The following is a 17,833-nucleotide window of genomic DNA, read 5'->3' as shown; positions in this document are numbered from 1 at the left end:
GCTTTAGATCTCGTGCCTATCTTGGCAATAACTAAACTACATTTCAGGCTTTCCAAGTCAAGGTGACTCAGACTTCAAGTACTTGAGTTCTGTGTCTGGTCCTGATACTTATTAATGTCAAACTGTAGAGACTTTGCCTTCAGGCAAGGAGCCAAGGCAAGAAAAGGGAAAGGTGGGATGGGTGAGAGAAGCGGAGTCCAGGCTTTGTCTTCTGCTGTCACTTTGTTGCTTGTGTCCACAGTCCTTGGATACAAATCAAGTCTTGTATCAACTTCTGCCATATCTAAAAACTCCCGTTGGTTGTATTAGATGCAAGTGTTGCATATGTATTTTACTCCTTTATTATGATGCTGTCGATGTTTGAAGAATGTTTTTTGTTCTACAATACGGTTTGAAGCAGCTTACTCTTGAACTTCACTTGCAGATGATCAGATAAAAGTTGAAGGTTTTCGTCTGCTTTGATTGTTCGAGTTTTTCTAAGTTACAAGTCCTTTAATATTGCCTTTAAAAAATTGAGAGTAATACACATTCTAGTCTGAAACTATAATGTTGGTTAATGGCTTCCTGCAAAACTAGTCCTGTGAATTCGGTCTTTATGCTATTCTGTATAGTAGCATAGTAGAAGGTCATCACTGGTGGTATTGGACTGGTTTCAGTGTTTGTTTATTTTGAGAGACTGAGGTGAGATGTGTTTTTCATAATGATGTTGCTTAGTTGAAATAATCCTGATTCTAGCTTAGGACTTTATTTTTTTTACCATGCTTAGGTCACCGACATAGAATAAAGCAGGTCCTTTATTTCCTGAAGTAAGAAGCAAATGAAAATGGTATATTGTTTATAACACGGCGTAGACAGTGGGATTAATTTGTTCTCCTTAGAAATGTGAGCTCCTCAGATAACTGTGAGCAGGAGCTATTGGCATTGCCATGAGTGGGGCAGGGCAGAGGCAAGCACAGCAGCATCCTGCCACTCGGATGGGGGAGCCTAATGCGGTGCTACAAAGAAGTGTGAGGTTACTGAAAGCCTGGGTACCGGCTTGCCCTAGGGAGAGACAGTGTGGTGGTGAGATTTTAAGACCTGTTGCTTGTTTGAGGATTGAGAAATGGAAGAGGTAGCAGCGTGTTTCATGATGCCTTTACTGGGACTACTGTTGAGATTGCTCTGGAGTGGGAACACTGCCTGCTGGGAAGATCAGAGGAGGGTTAGCAATGAGATCAAATAGCAATTATCCCTAAACAGAAGGGTGACCAAAGTATTGCCCTGTGAATGAAGTACACAGCTAGAAATATGTAAATTTGGGCTGTATTGTTGAGTACACTTTTTATACAAAAGCAAGTGGTATTTATACAAAACAATTGAGATTCAGAATGCCTCATTTTTAGGATATCTATAATGTTACCTGATGGAGGGGACATAAAGGTTAAATTAATGTTTTTAGAGTGTTTAGAAGTTTTGGGGACAGTTACAAGTAATATTTACATATCCTTGTCCTCAGTCTTTCCTGCAGGAAGGCATGCTTATCCAAAACAGGATTATCAAGGTTCTAGGTGAAACAAGACATTAATATTTGCAATTAAAAAGACACAAACAAGATATATGGAATATTAGTTCTCAAAGATATGATGAATTTAGATAAAATATCAAAGACATTATTCAATTAAAAGGGGGGGAGGGGTTTGTTTTGAGGATTTTTTTTCACCTTACACAATTCTGATTTTAGAACTGCAAGTACAAGGAAATATTACTGGCAGTGTATGCATTTTTATCACCAAGTAGCAAATATTCCAGGAGTTAGGATTCTTAAGATAGTTCCTGTGGCCATGTATGTGATAACCTGTGATAGAAGAGTGCTGGAGAGGGAATGTTTTGTGCCAAGCAATGCCACCTTCTGGGGTATTTTCCAACACCACAGCTGATACTGTTGGTAATAAAGTATTTGATAGTTGCCTTTTGCAGAGACTGTAGTGACTAGATATTTCTTTCTAAATACAGTACAAACTAGACTCTTTCTCCTGAAGTTCACACCTTAATTTCTAAAAAAAGAGAAAAATACCTATGGATCTGTTGGTTAGGTAAGTTGTTCTTGCTGGGTAGCCTTAATAGCTGAAAAAAAATCCTTTCTAGCCTATACTAGCATAATTATTTCTCTGAAGTTTGGTATAGAGGACCACCTGAGTATTTAAAATTAATTTGATGACACAATAAGCCGTGCTTACTTACAAGGGTAACCTGCTGTTCAAAGGAAGAAAAACCCATTCATTCTTGCTGGAGAAGAACCATTTTAAACCAGTTAAGACCTGTAGATAGGAAAGGTAAAGGGGACCAAGAGAAAAAAGAAACCAATCGCCAAGCTTTATGAACTAAAGGAAGAAACTACTTTTTCTAGCCCCCTGAAGCAAGGCTGTCATAGGTTTAAAGTACCTCCTTTCTGTCTTTAAAAATGATAATTTACTTATGAGAGACACTGTTTCCACTGGAGTGCAGATCTATGTTCCTTTCAAACACCTCCAATGAAACCAAGTCCAAAATTGATTGGTGAAGGTTTCATTTTTCAGGAATGAATCATTAGGCCACTCACAAGTCCTCCATTGCAGTTTGGGAGTCTGTTAAAGCGAATTTGGCAGATGCAGCTCAGAGGACTTACCTCCTCTGAGAAGACTGGGAAGCAAATATGGTAATTAAACAGAATGACAGAAAGCATGGACTGGTACTCAGAACACAGGAAGGAACATGATCTATTTTGTTTTTCCCTCAGTACTATTTTTGCATATCCTACATAAGTTTTTGCTTTCTAATAAATATCCAGGAAGACAATTAAAAGCAGTGGAGCGAGAATAATTCCAAAATTTCTCCGAATTCTTTCTCCTGGATGTTTTTATACATGTATATTTGAAAATTGTCATGAGATTTTATTCTGCAGTTTAACAACTTTACAAGTTAATGTTCACGTAGAGAAACAATATCAAATGTATGCTAAATTAGATAACTTCCCTTTTATGTATCTTGGTGACCCTAAAATGAGGCCAAAATCAGTGCTTCCCAAAGTTTAAGTTATGCAATGCATTTCTGAAATTCCCCCATAAATGTTGCTAATGATAAGAGAAATACATTTGATTCTTCCATACAGCATCCACCTAGGAATCACAAGAAATGGTGTGCAGTAAAGGTACCAGAAAGTATTGTGTTTGCCTGAATTAAGAGGCTGAAGACACACAGGACCATACTGGCAAAATGGACAGGAGCACTTTCACTTGTTGCTGTTACAAATGACAAAAATGAAATGCTGCTGGAAACTTAGCCTTGTTGTTATGTATGTGAGAGTTTGCACCCTGAAGGTTCATCAGTCCTGGCTTTTCCTCTGCCTCCATCACATGGAGTCTTTCTAATGCTTAACAAGCTTATACATCGAAGTGATGGTGCAGAAGTGTATTTGCAAGCTCCTCTGGATAAGTTATCAGAAAAGTTTGCTATTTTCAATGTACTTGGTCATCATTGCTATCCACTGAATGCTCTGTTAACCTGGTGAATCTTTTGCCTTTGTGTTGCCTGCACAGAAAATTGCCATTTCAAGATCATGAAGCTTCTGCTGTTATTATAAATCAGGCCAAAGAGAAGAAAAAAGGGGAAAATACCTTTCAAGTGAAGTTATAATAGGACTATCAACTTTAAAAACCAGAGAGATTCAAAGCCAACTGTTCTCTACTTAAATCTGAGTGCAAATCAAATCTAATCTAATTAAAGAGGTTTTAGGGCCTTGACTTGCATCTTGTTGTTATTGCATACATGTTATGATGGTCATTAGTTTAGTAATCTGTGGATATATAGAAGCAGGAACAAACCGGTACTTCTGCAGTTTCCCTACTCCTAAATGCTTCATAGCAGGTGTGTCAGGTTTAACTACAAAAGCAATTACTGGAGAGACATTCTGTGTGGCTTTGTCACAGAGATACAGAAGATGGAAGCGCTGAGTTGTTCCTGAGCATTTTAGGAGAAATAATACACTCTTCATCTTCTGTGACAAAGATAGGGTGAGGATAGTGTAACTCTTCAGAGAAGCCACACAAGTTTGCAGTGAGACCTTAAAAGGGTGCTGAACATCAGACCTTCCTAGAAGCATTTGAGTGAAGCAACACTGGTGTAAGAAATGCACCGTTTGCAAGTGAAACTGGACATTTAAAAACTTCCACACTGCAGCCTTCCTTACACGTGAATCTGCCATATTAAAGGCAATCAGATAGCAGATAACAGTGACGAGGAAAGCTGGGAATGGATCCCGCAAGAGGAGCACGGCTGAGGATGGCTTCTGAACAGCAGTGTAAACAAAGGTTCATTTCTGTAAGACTACTACTACTACTAGGAAATATTTATACTGTGATATGGGCTCTAAAGGCCAGGATTAAATATGAGTCTTGTTTGTGCCAGGCACTGTGTGTAAACATCTATGAGAGACAGTCTCTATTTTGAAAAAGCTTCCAGGCTAAATGCAGAAAGGTTAGGCTGCTTCACTTCCTACCATTGTTAGAATCACATTTCTATTTGTCTTGGTCAAGATTATGAAGGGAGAGGGAATAAATTACCAACTTCCTTTTTTTTTCCCAGCCCCCCCACAAAGATTTATTATTTGCAAGTTTCTTTTTTCACTTCATGCTCTTTGCTTTCATAAAAGTAGAACTGTGATACTGAAACACGGCCTCACATATTGATGGGCAATGCAAGCAATAACAAAGATTAAATTAGAAGTGGCTCTTGAGTGAAAAGATCAAGCAGCCCCAAAGCCTTGAAATGTAGCTTGAAACAAATTATCGATAGCTCTCTAGTGACACTTCGAGGCCGTTTTCATGTACTGAAACTAAAATACTCTCAAGTGTCTGTTCTGAGCACTGGCAGAAATTTCCAGTAACTGTGGGTTTTGGAAAGGAGGGAAGGTGCTTTTTTCAGGTAGAATATTTGCATTTAGAGATACGATTTTTCTTTCGGGGGCTATTAAATCTTTATCAAAAGCTATCCTCCAGCGTGATTAAATATTGGTATGTTAAAGTAAAGAAACAAAGATTCTTAATAGATTTTCTTTTCTATTAAGAAAGTATCTTGATCTGAATTTTCCCATTATAATTTGTGATTCCCAAGAATTTTAGTAAGAACTTTTCTATCCAAATTGTATTTCAAAACTACAGATACAGGAAGAAAATGTATATATTCCAGTTGACTTAGAATGGAACTACTGGAAAATTGGTTCACATCCATCATCTGGAATGCTGTGAGTCCTCATGGACCAGCAGATGAAATTAATGCGTATATGTTCATTAAATAGAAGAAAAAACATGTTTATAATTTCATATTTTTTTTTCACATAGCATTGGAAAAAGTAGCCTCACTGGTTTGTAAAATTGATTGTGTTCACTGTGTTTTCTAGAACATTATTGCCAAAGTTATCAGAGGTACCTACCTGAAAATCACAAGTTTAAAAACTTCACCAACTTTCCCTCTAACACAGACAGGAATGGTAGTGCAGGGATTGCCTGACGACATTTTCACCATCATGTTGCATAAATCTGCTAAAGTGGTAAAAATGCTTGTGGTTTGGCTATATTTATAGTCTCTGTATTGCTAGCCACATGGGAGAGCTATGGGAGGGAATTTCCTTAAAATTGTTTTAGCCAACATAACCACTGGGACATCGAGCATTTGTTGCTACTGCGAGTGTTAAACTTGGAAAACTCTCTCTACAACATGCCAAGGGGGAAAAAGTAGTTAAGAGAATAGCATTAAAGAGTAGTAGTCAAAGGATTTCACACAGCTTTAGGAATTAGCTGAACAATTTCTGAGTCATTAGTGAGAGCTTTTGACAAGAAAAAGAAATAGGATAGTCTGGAAAACTAGAGAAGGATAAATCCAATACCTGTTTTAGGTATGGTTTCACAAAGGATTTGTGTAAAAAAAGACAAAGGAATGAGAAAAAACAAGATTGAGGAGTGTAAAAATAACAAGAGAGGGACTGGCAGAAGGACAGAGAGATGTGTGTTGAGTGGAACCACAACACATTGAAGCAAGGACTAGGGGAGTTACAGATGAAGCAGCTAACAAAGACAACTGAAAATACACTAGAGAAAATGCATTTTTAGGTGTATAAAATTATTAGAAGTAGTGAAGATCAGCTTCACAAATTAAAACCATGTCAATTCCATGCTATTATCTCTTCGGACTGTATACCCAGTTTAGTAGTTCAGTGGGAGTTAGGCACTGGAATAGATGTTGACTTCAGTAATATGTTTGATGGTCTCCTGTGCAACATTCTCATAAACACAACCATGGAAATAGGAACTAGGAAAATAGGTGTTGAGAAAAGTCAGCTAAAAAAATAACCTCAATGTATAACAGTCAATGGTTTACTACTATATTGGGAGGACTTGAAATGCACATAAAAGGGAGCTCAGAATACACGTGAGAGAGACTGTCCAAAAATCAAGCAGAAGTTCAACAAAGGACTGTGCTTCAGGAAAAGAAATTTAATTCAGAAACAGAAAATGGGGACTACACAGGCAACAGGAATCCCAGGGTCAAGGTGGTTCACAGGAAATATCACTCAAGCATTAGTCCTCTGTTGAGTGCAATGGCAAGGTCCCAACAGCGTTGTTTTGAGCATCTTTTGAGAAAGATACACTTTAAGGACAGTTCTAATGTTTGTTATGATTGTATAATACCTAACTCAATAGAGTCTACATCTTAGACTCAATATTTAATTAACATGTAATGAAATATCATATTATTAATATAATTAATTAATTAATATTAAAAATTATTGATTTATTTCCAAAATATGTTTTTGCTTAGAGACCTTACTGATAACTGCATTAAGAATAATATGTGGCTCTGTTTAGTGCATGTGTTTTTTTATTTAGTTGGATGTTTATACATATGTATCTCATGAGATAAATTCTGGATGACTGTTATTGTACCCTCCCTTTCCTGTACTACTTTTACTGAAGCACAGGACCAAGTTTTCCCTGATCTCTCAAGACCTTTTGAAAATCACTACATTGAATTAAAATTATAAAGCAAAGATATAGAGGTAGGGAAGGGAGCTTAAGCTAAACATTTTGACCATCACTGGCATTAAAACAGGATAAAGACAGATTGTACCTTTCAGATTATCTGTTCTAACCTCAAACCTCCACAGGGCTTTCCACAACGTTCCTACTGTGTAACCTGTTAGCCCTTTGAATTAGACTTGCAGTCAGAAATCCTTTCCTAACACCTAAGTAAAATCCTCTTTCTCACAAACTATACTAATTATTTTTGGTGCTCCCTCCAGCTGGCACAGAGAACTGATTTCACTTTATAATAAACTTTCATGTGATGAAAAAGCAAACTAAACTCCTAGCCCTCCAAACTTCTCCTTGTGTGTAGCACACAAACCCAACTCTTTTCTGTGTAAATCCTGTGTACTGCCTTCCTTAAAATCTATAGACTATATAGAAAAACTGAAAGCAAAACAGCACTGAAGTATTGCCATTGTGGTTTCATAAGAAGGAAGTAGTTTTCCAGGTGGAGTGTCCCTATATTTTAGCATCTGCCATTAAACCACGTGAATTTTTTTGTGGTGACCAAAGCTATAAAGACAGTCTGCTAAATTGGGCAGTTTACATGTCTGCAAGTATAGATATATATTATAATCTATGGTGGACCTGGCAGCAAACATGTTACATACCTAGATAGTGTTGTAGTGTGTTACTGTACACAATGGCAAACATGTCTGCAGCATGCTGCCCCACAGCACAGATTGATAAGAAATTACTTTTAAACAAAGAGAAATGCTCATCAGTCTTCACTAAGTCCTCCTTTTTGGTCTGATCTTCAGGTGCTAAATTAAAATCCACATTTGCAAAGTCTATAGCCACTTTCCTGTATACACAGCATGTAATATAGTATGTGTATATAAAACACATATACATATAAACAGAGCCTGCAACCACTTTGCTTACCCCACTGTACTAAGCAGATTTGAAAATACTGTGGGTTTCAGGCTACATTTTGTTTGGCGTCTCATCATTATTTTATTTTCTTTATTCTGTCTACCCTGGACACACACTACTTCATTTTATGTTTTCTTCTCGTACACACACTTTAACACTGTCCTCTGAGTGTGACTGGGCTTATTTCAAGGGAAATTCAGGCTCCTTCTCCTATGCATGTATTTTCATTAATCCCTGAAGTGCTAGCAGGGAGAGTGGTAAATTTCCGTCACTCCAGTAGTCACTGTGGTCTGATCTAGGTGGAGACTGAGATTCCCTGATCTCAGACTCCTATCAGTGTCAACATTTCTGAACAAACTTGTTTTTCCCCTTTTTTCCTTTTTAAAGTATCAAAAATTCTGATTTATTCATTGAAATAACATGCAGGAATTGACTTGATGATGTTTGTTATGAGCCCAGTTTCTTCTTAAAACAAGGAAATTTGAAGTACAAAGCTACGGTCGAGTACCTGTCAAAAATAAAGTTACACATGAAAACACAATTTTCAAAGAAACTTTAAGAATTTCATCGTAAACATGAAGGTCTCTGTAAAGGTACGTGCCACAGCCAGCACATGGGTTTCAGTAGTACCTACCCCTCCTGTGCCTGTAACCATCAGACATGGTTATTTATGAAGTAGATCAGCAAAGAAAAGAGTAATGCAGTGTTCCTCAGAACAAAGCAGAATGAGGTTGATGTCTCTTACATTCCTATAATTCAGGTAACATAGGAGGAATGAGTAAGAGACAGGACTCTTGTGTGCTCAAAGCACTGAACTTGAGTCCCAGGGAAATGTGCTCTTCTGCTGTCACTGATGCTGGTTTGCCATACAACCTCGGGCAAATGATTACTCCAGTGATTTAGAAGTGTTCTGTGAGGGGTGTTTTTCAGATTGTTTGAATATTTGCCACTCTAACCAAACCAAATAGGAACAGTCAGTCCTTAGGTATTTAAGATTTTTACACAAGAATGAGGAATACAGCAGCAAGCCATTTAGAAATTTGGAGTTTAATCTCTCTGCATTGTAGTTCTCCCCGTAACAGGGGGAATAACAGGATTCCTTGACTTCACACGTGGATTTGATGTCTAGAGTCCCTTTATAATGTCTGTAGAAAGTTAACTACCTGGGAAAGACATTCCAGTGCCCTGCTCCTAGCTGCCCTGTTTAGCCAGGGGCAAACACAGCAAAGGGGGGGAAAGGAAGGATGTGAGGGATTTTTGACATATGTTTTTATTTACTTATTTTTACAATAGCTGAGGGCTAGCATACTCTTGGGAACTGCTGGCAAGCTTCCATGCCTGGCTGAAGACATTTGAATACCCATCTCACGGAAAAGTCCTTCCTCTGCTCTCCAGTGTATTCATTCTTGCAGGAGGGAAGGAGTAGGAAAGGGAGAGTTTAGTATTTCTCTCACTGCGGACATCCCAGTGCACTCCAAATTGTTAAATACTTGGTAGACCAGAGAATGAACTACCTTGAGACATACTTTTTTCTAGATTTAAGTAGTTGAGTTTAAAGGCTTAATCTTTCTCTAAACACGGGTTTTTGTCAAAGTGTTTTGTAAGCTTTATAAGAACATAAAGAGGGTGTGAAGTCTTAGACTGTTGTAGGAACCTCAGCCTCTGTGGTTTTCTGGTTTTTAAGTGTGTACTTGTCAGCTACTCTTTTTAGTCTAGGTTTTGTATGTTGTTAATCTTTTTAGGATGAAAAAAAGGAGCAAGAAACAGCCTGACCATACACATGCAAACATTGTCATTGTACTGACCTAAGTAAGATCGTAAGGTCTGATGCTTAAACTGGTACAAACTTGGAAAGAAAGCTGACATCCAGCTATATACAGATATACTGAAGTATTTTGTCTTTTTCAACTCCATTGGTCTTAGCAGTTGGGGTTCTTGACAAATGTATCCATAACTGAGATGTCATTAAAGATATACTTAGTAAATGAATCTCTGGCAAACTAATTTTAAACAAGGGTTTAAAAACTAAATTAAGAAAAAGGGAGAGGAGAAAATGAAAGAGGTCTACAGAATACACAGAAAAAAATGACAAGTTGATTTAAAATTGCTTAACCAATTTTCTTCAACCTAAGAGTGTTTTCTTGAAAAGGCTATATTGCAAGCCAACATAAAGATTTCTGGCTTGCCATTTTTGACTTAAACAGCTACAGAAGATTTCGATAACAACATATGGAATATATTTTTTTCCCATTAATTTAGCTGAAAGAATTTTGTTCAAACTTGTCTGATATAATCCAAGAGTAAAACCAAATATGGAAATCCCAAGTCCCAGAAAAATGTGAGAAATTAATGAGAGCTGCTAAGTTGAAGTTAAAATGAAAGTTGATGCTGAACTTTACCTAAACAGTCATGAGGAGGGATTTTTAATAGCAGCCATCTTGGGCACTTTGTTAAGGAAGAGTAAAACACTGAAACCAATGGATCTTTTAAAGGGTAGTATCAGCAAGCTTGCTACTTGAATCTGAGATGTTCCACCTGGCCTTTAAAGAAATACCACTTCTACTATACAGTTAAGACCCAGTTATTAAAATTACTAGAGACATTTCTCTGCCCAAATTAAGGTGCAAACAAGACCATATGGTGAATTCAATAGCATGGATTTTTATTTAACAGTAAATGAGATGTAGAGAGGGAGAGAGAGAGAAAGAAATAGGAAAAAGGGTCTAGAAATAGGAAAAGGGGTCCAAGGGGGGGAAGAGAGTGACAGAGGGACAGATTAAGTAGAGAAAAATATCACCACTCTGTATCCTGGCAGCATCCATTTAGTCTTCTTCTTCTGGCCTTCTTTGCTGTGGGGGTCCCAGCTTTGTCAAAGTGATGGTTACAGTCTAGATCTAGTGAAAGAAGCCCACAAAACACAGGGTCCACTCAGTTTATATTTGTTCAGGTTCAGGTGGGAATGCCCAGGTACCTCCTTGTTGGTCTGTTGTTTAAGTCACTAACCATTAACTGTCTCTCACAGATATAGACATAAAACCCCATTTGTTTTGCAGGAAATTACTACTGGCATGTGGCACAAACTAACATCAGCCATAACTGAAAACCAGGATTAAGCATGGCTGCGAACATTTTGGTGAAGGATGGTAATTGTATATGGTAATATATGGCAGAAAAATGTCAGAACAGAAATTGGTAAAGGCATTTGCCACACCACTGGTGCATAAAAGTCCATTAGAATCATGACTAGAGTCTTATCATTTGTACCCAATAAAGGTTTTATTTATAAATGTGCCCTGTGTGCTGTATTGCTGGGTTCCTGGTTTTACCACTTGAGTTATAGAGTCCATGGAGAGAGCAGAGCTTTACCTGTGTGAAGCAAACTTTTCCTCTCTACTGAGGAATGTGAGATGGGGGCACCCTTGCATCAGTCTCAATGCTTTCAGGAAGGGTTGAGGGGGGATGCAAGTCCCAGGGTCCTGCACCCTGAGCAGGCCAGGGCCTCTGATGTTATATAACCATGAGGACAGTGTTGTAGGCACTGTGGCAAATGTTCCCCCAGCCCATGGGGACAGTCACAAGCAGACAGGCAAGGATGTGAAGACACCCACAGCCACACCAGCACCAACAAGTACTGCAGGAGCTGCACTGGTGGCTGGAGGATGTGAGGCTCCAGCTGCCCTGGATGGGCCTTCTCCTGGCCACCACCCCATCCATGAGTTACAGCACAAGGCTCCCCCAGCTGTAGACCAGACTGTGCAGCCCTGGGTGGTGACTGCTCTTGGACTCTGCTCAGAAAAACCTCCTCAGGGATGCTGAGTGCTGCCAGCAGTGTATTGCAGTCTGGCTCCTTGCAGTTGGGGAGCAAAGTCAGCTGGATTTTGGCCAAGTCTTTCATGGGAGCCCAGTAGGGGAGTAAGGGTTCCCTCTGCAGAAACATTCTCTGTGTCTTGCTTGTAATTTGATCTACAGTTGTCAAGAGTGAATGTTGCCTATACTTACCAAATTTCATAAAATAGAATGTATAGGGATGTCCCTTGTTAAGGAACAAGGGCATTAAATAATGGAATGAATCACAATTTTTATACAGAAAGCATTACACTAAATCCCTAGCATAAAAATATTTTGTGCACTAATTGATTTTATCTAGCTGTGCTTTACTCAGATTTTGCAATGATGGCCTGAAATAAACAGCAAGGCTTCAATTTTGCCCACTGGCAAACCCAGATTCTACATGTTTGTTTCATGGGGCCCATCTAAGTGACTTCAGTACCAGTACACAGAGCTACTTTATGTGACAGGAGCAAGAGCTAGCTCTCCTCTACTTCACTGTGCTGGTCAATACTGACTTAAATGCAACTAATGATATAATTAATGGACAGACTAGTTGCTCTTCATTAACTTGTTCAGATAATAAACCATTTCTAAGCTCTAAAGGAGTCAGTGAGCATTCAGAAAAGTTGATTTATCAGTAACAGGCAGCCAAAGCCCTTTCAAACTAATATTCCTTTACAAAATTAAATAAGTATATGAACTGCTATGGAATATGTCTGTACAAAGAAAACCACAAGACATAAGATAGTTTCTGCTGTTTTTTTCCTTTACCCCTTCAGGTTTTCTATGTTGTCAGCAATTTTAAATCATAAAAAACCTCCGTCAGATTATAAATTATCCAGAAAACCTCACTAAACTTCTATTTTTCACAAAACTGACCATACAAATTGTCTAGCATGGAAGTGAAACAGCTGCATTGGAAATGTCATGTCATGCTATTGTACAAATTAGCAAGCATCATCAGAAACAGATTTTAGTCCTCTTTCAACTAAAATTATAATTTCTCCTCCAAAATTTGTGGTCTTCTGTTTAAAAATTCACTAAAACACCTTTTGCAATTAGTTATATGTGTTCTAACCAAAAGGAAAATGCCTATTAGAATAGTATTACCCTAGTGTGGTATGGCCTTTTATATGGGAAAAGCTGGCTCCGTCTGCTGGAGATGTTTCCATTTTGACTTTCAAAAACCACTAAACACAATTATTTTAAACAATAAAGCACCTCAGACATATTTCAAGCAGGGAAACCATTAAATTAAAATTCTCAAAATCACAGGTCATTTTTTGAAGTGTAGATCATTAAATTTAATTGTCCCTTACAAGAACTGAGCAAATCAAACTCCTAGGATTTAAAAAAAAAGATACAGCTGCTACAGTTGAGGAAGATATAACTATTCACATTATTTATTTTTTATTGCACAGCAGTATTCTGTGTAGTATTCTAGACAACTGTATTAAATATAATACTCTCTGACCATTTTTGAAATAGAGTCACTGTCATTTTCTTTCAAAATAATTTAAGCAATGTAGATCTGAGTTAATAGAAAAATTTTTCTGGATCATAACACTTGCAATAATTACCTTTCTCAGAACCAGTATTTTATTCCATAAGGGCTTGGTAGCAGATGTGCTCTGCACAACAAAAGGAGTTGGTGAGAGGTTTGGAAGATCCTGTGAGTAAAAGAAGAGCCATTGTCAGCAACCCATCAGGTGAGGAAGCCCTGGCTGCTGCAGGGCTTGTCTCCCCCTCACAGTGGGGTGTGCCCAGATGCTCACTGGATTGCTCTGCCAGCAAGGGTGTTACATCCCCACGAATGAGCTTTTCTCACAAATTCATAGAGCATCTTAGACTGCCATACACAAGACCCTCCCCTGCACAGTATTTGGGTTGCTCTAGGAAAAACAGCTGCCCACAGCTCGTTACATCATTCTTTAGAAAGTCTCTGCCCCTTTCTATTTGCAGTAGGCTAGCAGTCCCATGCACAATCCCTGGCCTACTATCCTGATTTTTTTAACACCCCACACATCTCATAAGGCTGGAGAGAAAAAAAGAAGGATCCCAGAGTTTCCCTGTTACCCACAGAGAAGGAGAGAAAAAACCTTTTGCAATGCTTAGTGCCTGACCCCTCTCATTAGGGTCACTGGCCTGGTGGAAAAGCCTTTGCTGTACCAAAGAACAGGGCAGACCCAGCCTCCTGGGCACTCGGGGTTAGCAGTGCTCCTGGGTACCACAGTGCCCTCCAGGTGTGAGGTGATCAACCTGGGGCTGAGCATTTCAAAAAGCAAAAGGCCTCTGCATGTCCCAGTGTCAAGGTGAGCACTAGGCCTGAAGAACAGAGCACTGCTTTCTGACCCAGCACAGCTGCATGTGGCTCAAATGCCTCTTTGTCCTTCCTCCTCCCTAAGTGATTAACCTTCTTCCTTTGGCCCATGGATCGGTGATGTGGGGAAAAAAGGGTGAGCATGAGTGGATTATACTGGATGATCTGTTCCTAGCCCCACAGGAAGAACAGCTAGTTGTCTCCCATTCCTACCACAGCTCAATGCCTCCTCAAAGACTACCCTTCACCCATGAGTTATTTGACTTCAGAGACAAGTTCCATATTCCCAGCTTTTATCCCTCCTTTGACCCCTCCTAGGTCAGTGCTCGGAAGCAACTCCACCCAGTTCGTAAGCCTATGTTTACATCAAGTGACCATGTTCTAGAGGCAGGGCATGAAAGGGTGGTCTCTTCAATCTGCATGGGATAAAAGGGAGGGATAGACTTAAGGGCCTTCCCAAACAGCAGTTAGTCCCGAGGAGACACACTGTGAAACGCAAAAATACTCCATTGTTGTCAAGTGCAAACAAATTTTATTGGCCTCACACAGAGAGGCTGCTGGCAAGGAGTAAGCCCTGAAAGCTAGTCCATGCTTCATAGCCTTTCAGGGACTGTCTTCCCCACTGGGACACTAAAAGAAGAGAAAATATGTATGCACAAGCCAGGCTTTCTAACTAGTCTCAGCCTACATTCCAATGTTCACAACCAGGAAATATTTTCAGATAGGCTACCCTTGTTTATTGGGGCCATTTGAATACCCTTGGAGTCCATTCAGGTTAAATGCAATGGAGGTCCTTCCCAGGCCATGGCATAGCTGGGTTACTCTGAGAAAAGCAAACATAACACAAACAGACTATGTTCTGGCTTGGCCCATTGGAACACCTGGAAGACAGCAAGGCCCCCATCCTTCTAAGGACCACACATCCTTAGAAACAGAGTAAACAAAGGCAAGTGCCAATAGCCCTTCCCACCATGGAGTTCTGAGGAACAAACCCAGACAATAGGCTGTCTGTCCATGCTCTCATTAAAAAGCATCTGTTATTACAGGCTATAAAAACACAGACAGGGCACTCTGCTCCTGGAGATGAAAGCAGGCAGAACCCAGGAAGAGAAGAGCTTTACATCCTACAGTGGTCCTCTAAGCACCCTTCATTTGACCTCCATACCCATGAGCTCCTTTGCTCCTTAGGGCTACTGGTTCATCTGCTTCGAAGCAGCGGAACACACTGCCAGCATTCAGGAAGCTGAAGCCTCTCCCACCAGTGCCTGCAGCACTACAGGCACTCCCACCACTTGCCAGCTGCAAAGGGAATATGTTGGGAATCTCTGACAGGGTGAGCCCTCCTCGTAGAAAAGCTATGGTGCTCTGCCCTCAAAATACCCCTCTTGCCACCCCTGTCCTTCCTCCCTAGATACCGAGGGGTCACAATCTTCCCACTTAACCCAGCCTTACAAGTGGGCTGGAGAAAGTGACTGTAGACACCTGTAACACCTACAAGAGCTCTGCAGGCAACACGTGAAGTGCTCAGAGTAAAAGAAAGAGAACAAGGCAAGGTCTGAGCTGCTCCTACCATTGCTCTGTTCATTCAACTAACTGGGAATAGATAGAAAGGATAGCACAGAAATATGTTTTTGAGGGACAATATAGAGACAGCTTGTCCTTTTCTTCATATTGTGTGACCTAGAAAGGAAAGAGAAGCAAATCCTTTCTTTGGCTGTTGCAATTCTACAGCTTGAAGCTGTCTACCTTCCTGCAGGAGATGTGACAGCTCCCAGTGCCAGAAAGCTACATTCATCTACTTTGAAGAGAAGATTTATAATCCATGAGCTGCAAAATCTAAAGGTACTTATAAAGGTTTTCTCAAATAATAATAATAAAAATAAACAATTGCTAGAGCCTCAATTATGGAGGCTTTGGGTCTGTTTTTAGTATTTTCACATTAAAAAAAAAAAAAAGCATCAGCTGAACCAGAAAAAGATGACATGGGCCAGATGTTACCATGCATTATAGAAGCTTTCTGTCACTGCCCAGCATCAAGCTGTCTTGGTCTTCAGCAGATCCATCCTCTGGTCAGGGAGGATTCCTTTTGCTCCTTCCTCACCACACCCTCAACAGAGCCAGTGTGGCAAAGGCAGGCGGGAGCTGCAGCCAGCCACTTCAAAGCTGCCAGCCTCACTCAGAACTTGCCTCCGGTGGCCCAAAACAAGGAGGAGCCCAAAGACATCCGTTTTTCCTTTCTTCCTTAACTGCTCCAGCCACACTAACTCACGGGTATCTTTGAGTTCAGCCCACAGGAAGAAAAAAATCTCCAAAGATTTTAAGAGAAGATGACTCCGACAGTTTCCAACACTCTGTACAGTTTTTCTTCATACAAATAATGGAATTGCAGATTTAATTTTTTTCCTTCCAAGACAGTGTTGAAAATTCATCAGGCAGTCACAAAATCTTCTCTCAGTCTGTTTTCCTTGTAAGGGAGAAAAGCTTTTAAAAAAGGGGAGCTGAAATGTAACAACTGGAAACATTCTGCCTGAAACTGGCATCTCATTATTAGTGTATATGTGCAGTGTGAGGGCCTCCCAAAGCTCATTTCTTTTAGGGTTTAGCTTACCTTTTAAATTAATGACATGACAGATTTCAAGCTTGGCCTTTTCTTAATGACCAGGCAAGAGTGTTATATCTTGATTTTCCTAACAAAAAGATGCCTGTAGGGAGGTTCTTCCTGCCTCACTCTATACATAGCATACAAAGTAAGCATTGCTACTTACCCTGCTCCACCATCCCTTCAAGCGATGAGGTTAAGCTCATCTTTGGTCTCGGAAGATTTGTCTTCCCCTTCTGCCCAAAGAAGAAGAAACAATCTCTTGCATGGAGTGAATGGACAGTGAGAAAGGACAGCTCCTTCCAATTGCTTGGCTCCGTCCTGCTCCTTCCTCAAAGCACCTAAAATACAAAGGATTCCAATAGCATCACCGTCCCCCCTGACTGCCCACAGCCAGGAAGGAGAATGCAGTAACCCAGTCACTTAGGCCCTGTCAGGTAGGCACTGCTGTATTGATAGCCAGAATTTTGCGCACAAAACCACATGTGCTGCCTCCAAAAAGCACATGCACAGAGTCTACAGAGACACCCCATACATGCTTCTTGCACAAATCCTGCATGTCAGGACCACTGTTCCTCATAACTGTGATTTGTCCAGGAAAATTGGATAGAAATATTCATAAATATCAAACAGTAATCAAGGCATCTTAAATTGTACCTAAACATACTTTCCTTTTTTTTTTTTTTTTTTTTTTTTTGGAAATACTCTAATTCTACTACAGATTCCTTATCAAGAGCTCAATCAAAAAAAAGAAAAAGGACCACATATTACTATTTTCTGATTTCCCACCTTTTTAGCTTTTTTTTTTTAATTAATTTAGATAATTTTGCTTGACCTGAAAACTACATCCAGCAGCATGCTATCACAGGACTACCTCCTTTGCAGCTGGCTTTAGGCAGTCATTTGGTCAGAGAAGGGGAAAGTAATTAAGTCTTTAAGTATTTATTCCCAGCTGCTACCAAGATCCTGTCTTTGTCATTTAAACTAAGAGGAATCAGCCACAAATTAAAACTGCCTTTCCAGAGGAAGGAGACTAGACTTTCATGACAACTGCTTGCATTCTTCATAAGAAAACTTAAAAAATAATATACCATCTGGGTGTTCATCTAT

At 39.7% G+C, this 17,833-nt stretch overlaps 1 long non-coding RNA gene across 1 annotated transcript; it reads right to left on the bottom strand.

Moving 5' to 3' along the window:
- Positions 1-13,314: 13,314 nt before the first annotated feature.
- On the bottom strand, positions 13,315-17,592 carry LOC148184672 (uncharacterized). Its single transcript, XR_015772224.1, has 3 exons — positions 17,513-17,592; positions 16,890-17,064; positions 13,315-16,588 (listed from the first exon to the last, which is right to left on the bottom strand). It is a non-coding gene; the product is annotated as an uncharacterized LOC148184672 (long non-coding RNA).
- Between the last annotated feature and the right edge of the window lie 241 nt (positions 17,593-17,833).

The sequence above is a fragment of the Pseudopodoces humilis genome, chromosome 3, assembly GCF_049639895.1.
Source record: "Pseudopodoces humilis isolate 2021_Gansu_Grassland_sample_001 chromosome 3, ASM4963989v1, whole genome shotgun sequence".
NCBI lineage: Eukaryota > Metazoa > Chordata > Aves > Passeriformes > Paridae > Pseudopodoces > Pseudopodoces humilis.
The sequence above is the reverse complement of the archived record's forward strand: the minus strand, read 5'-3'. Positions and strand labels throughout refer to the sequence as shown.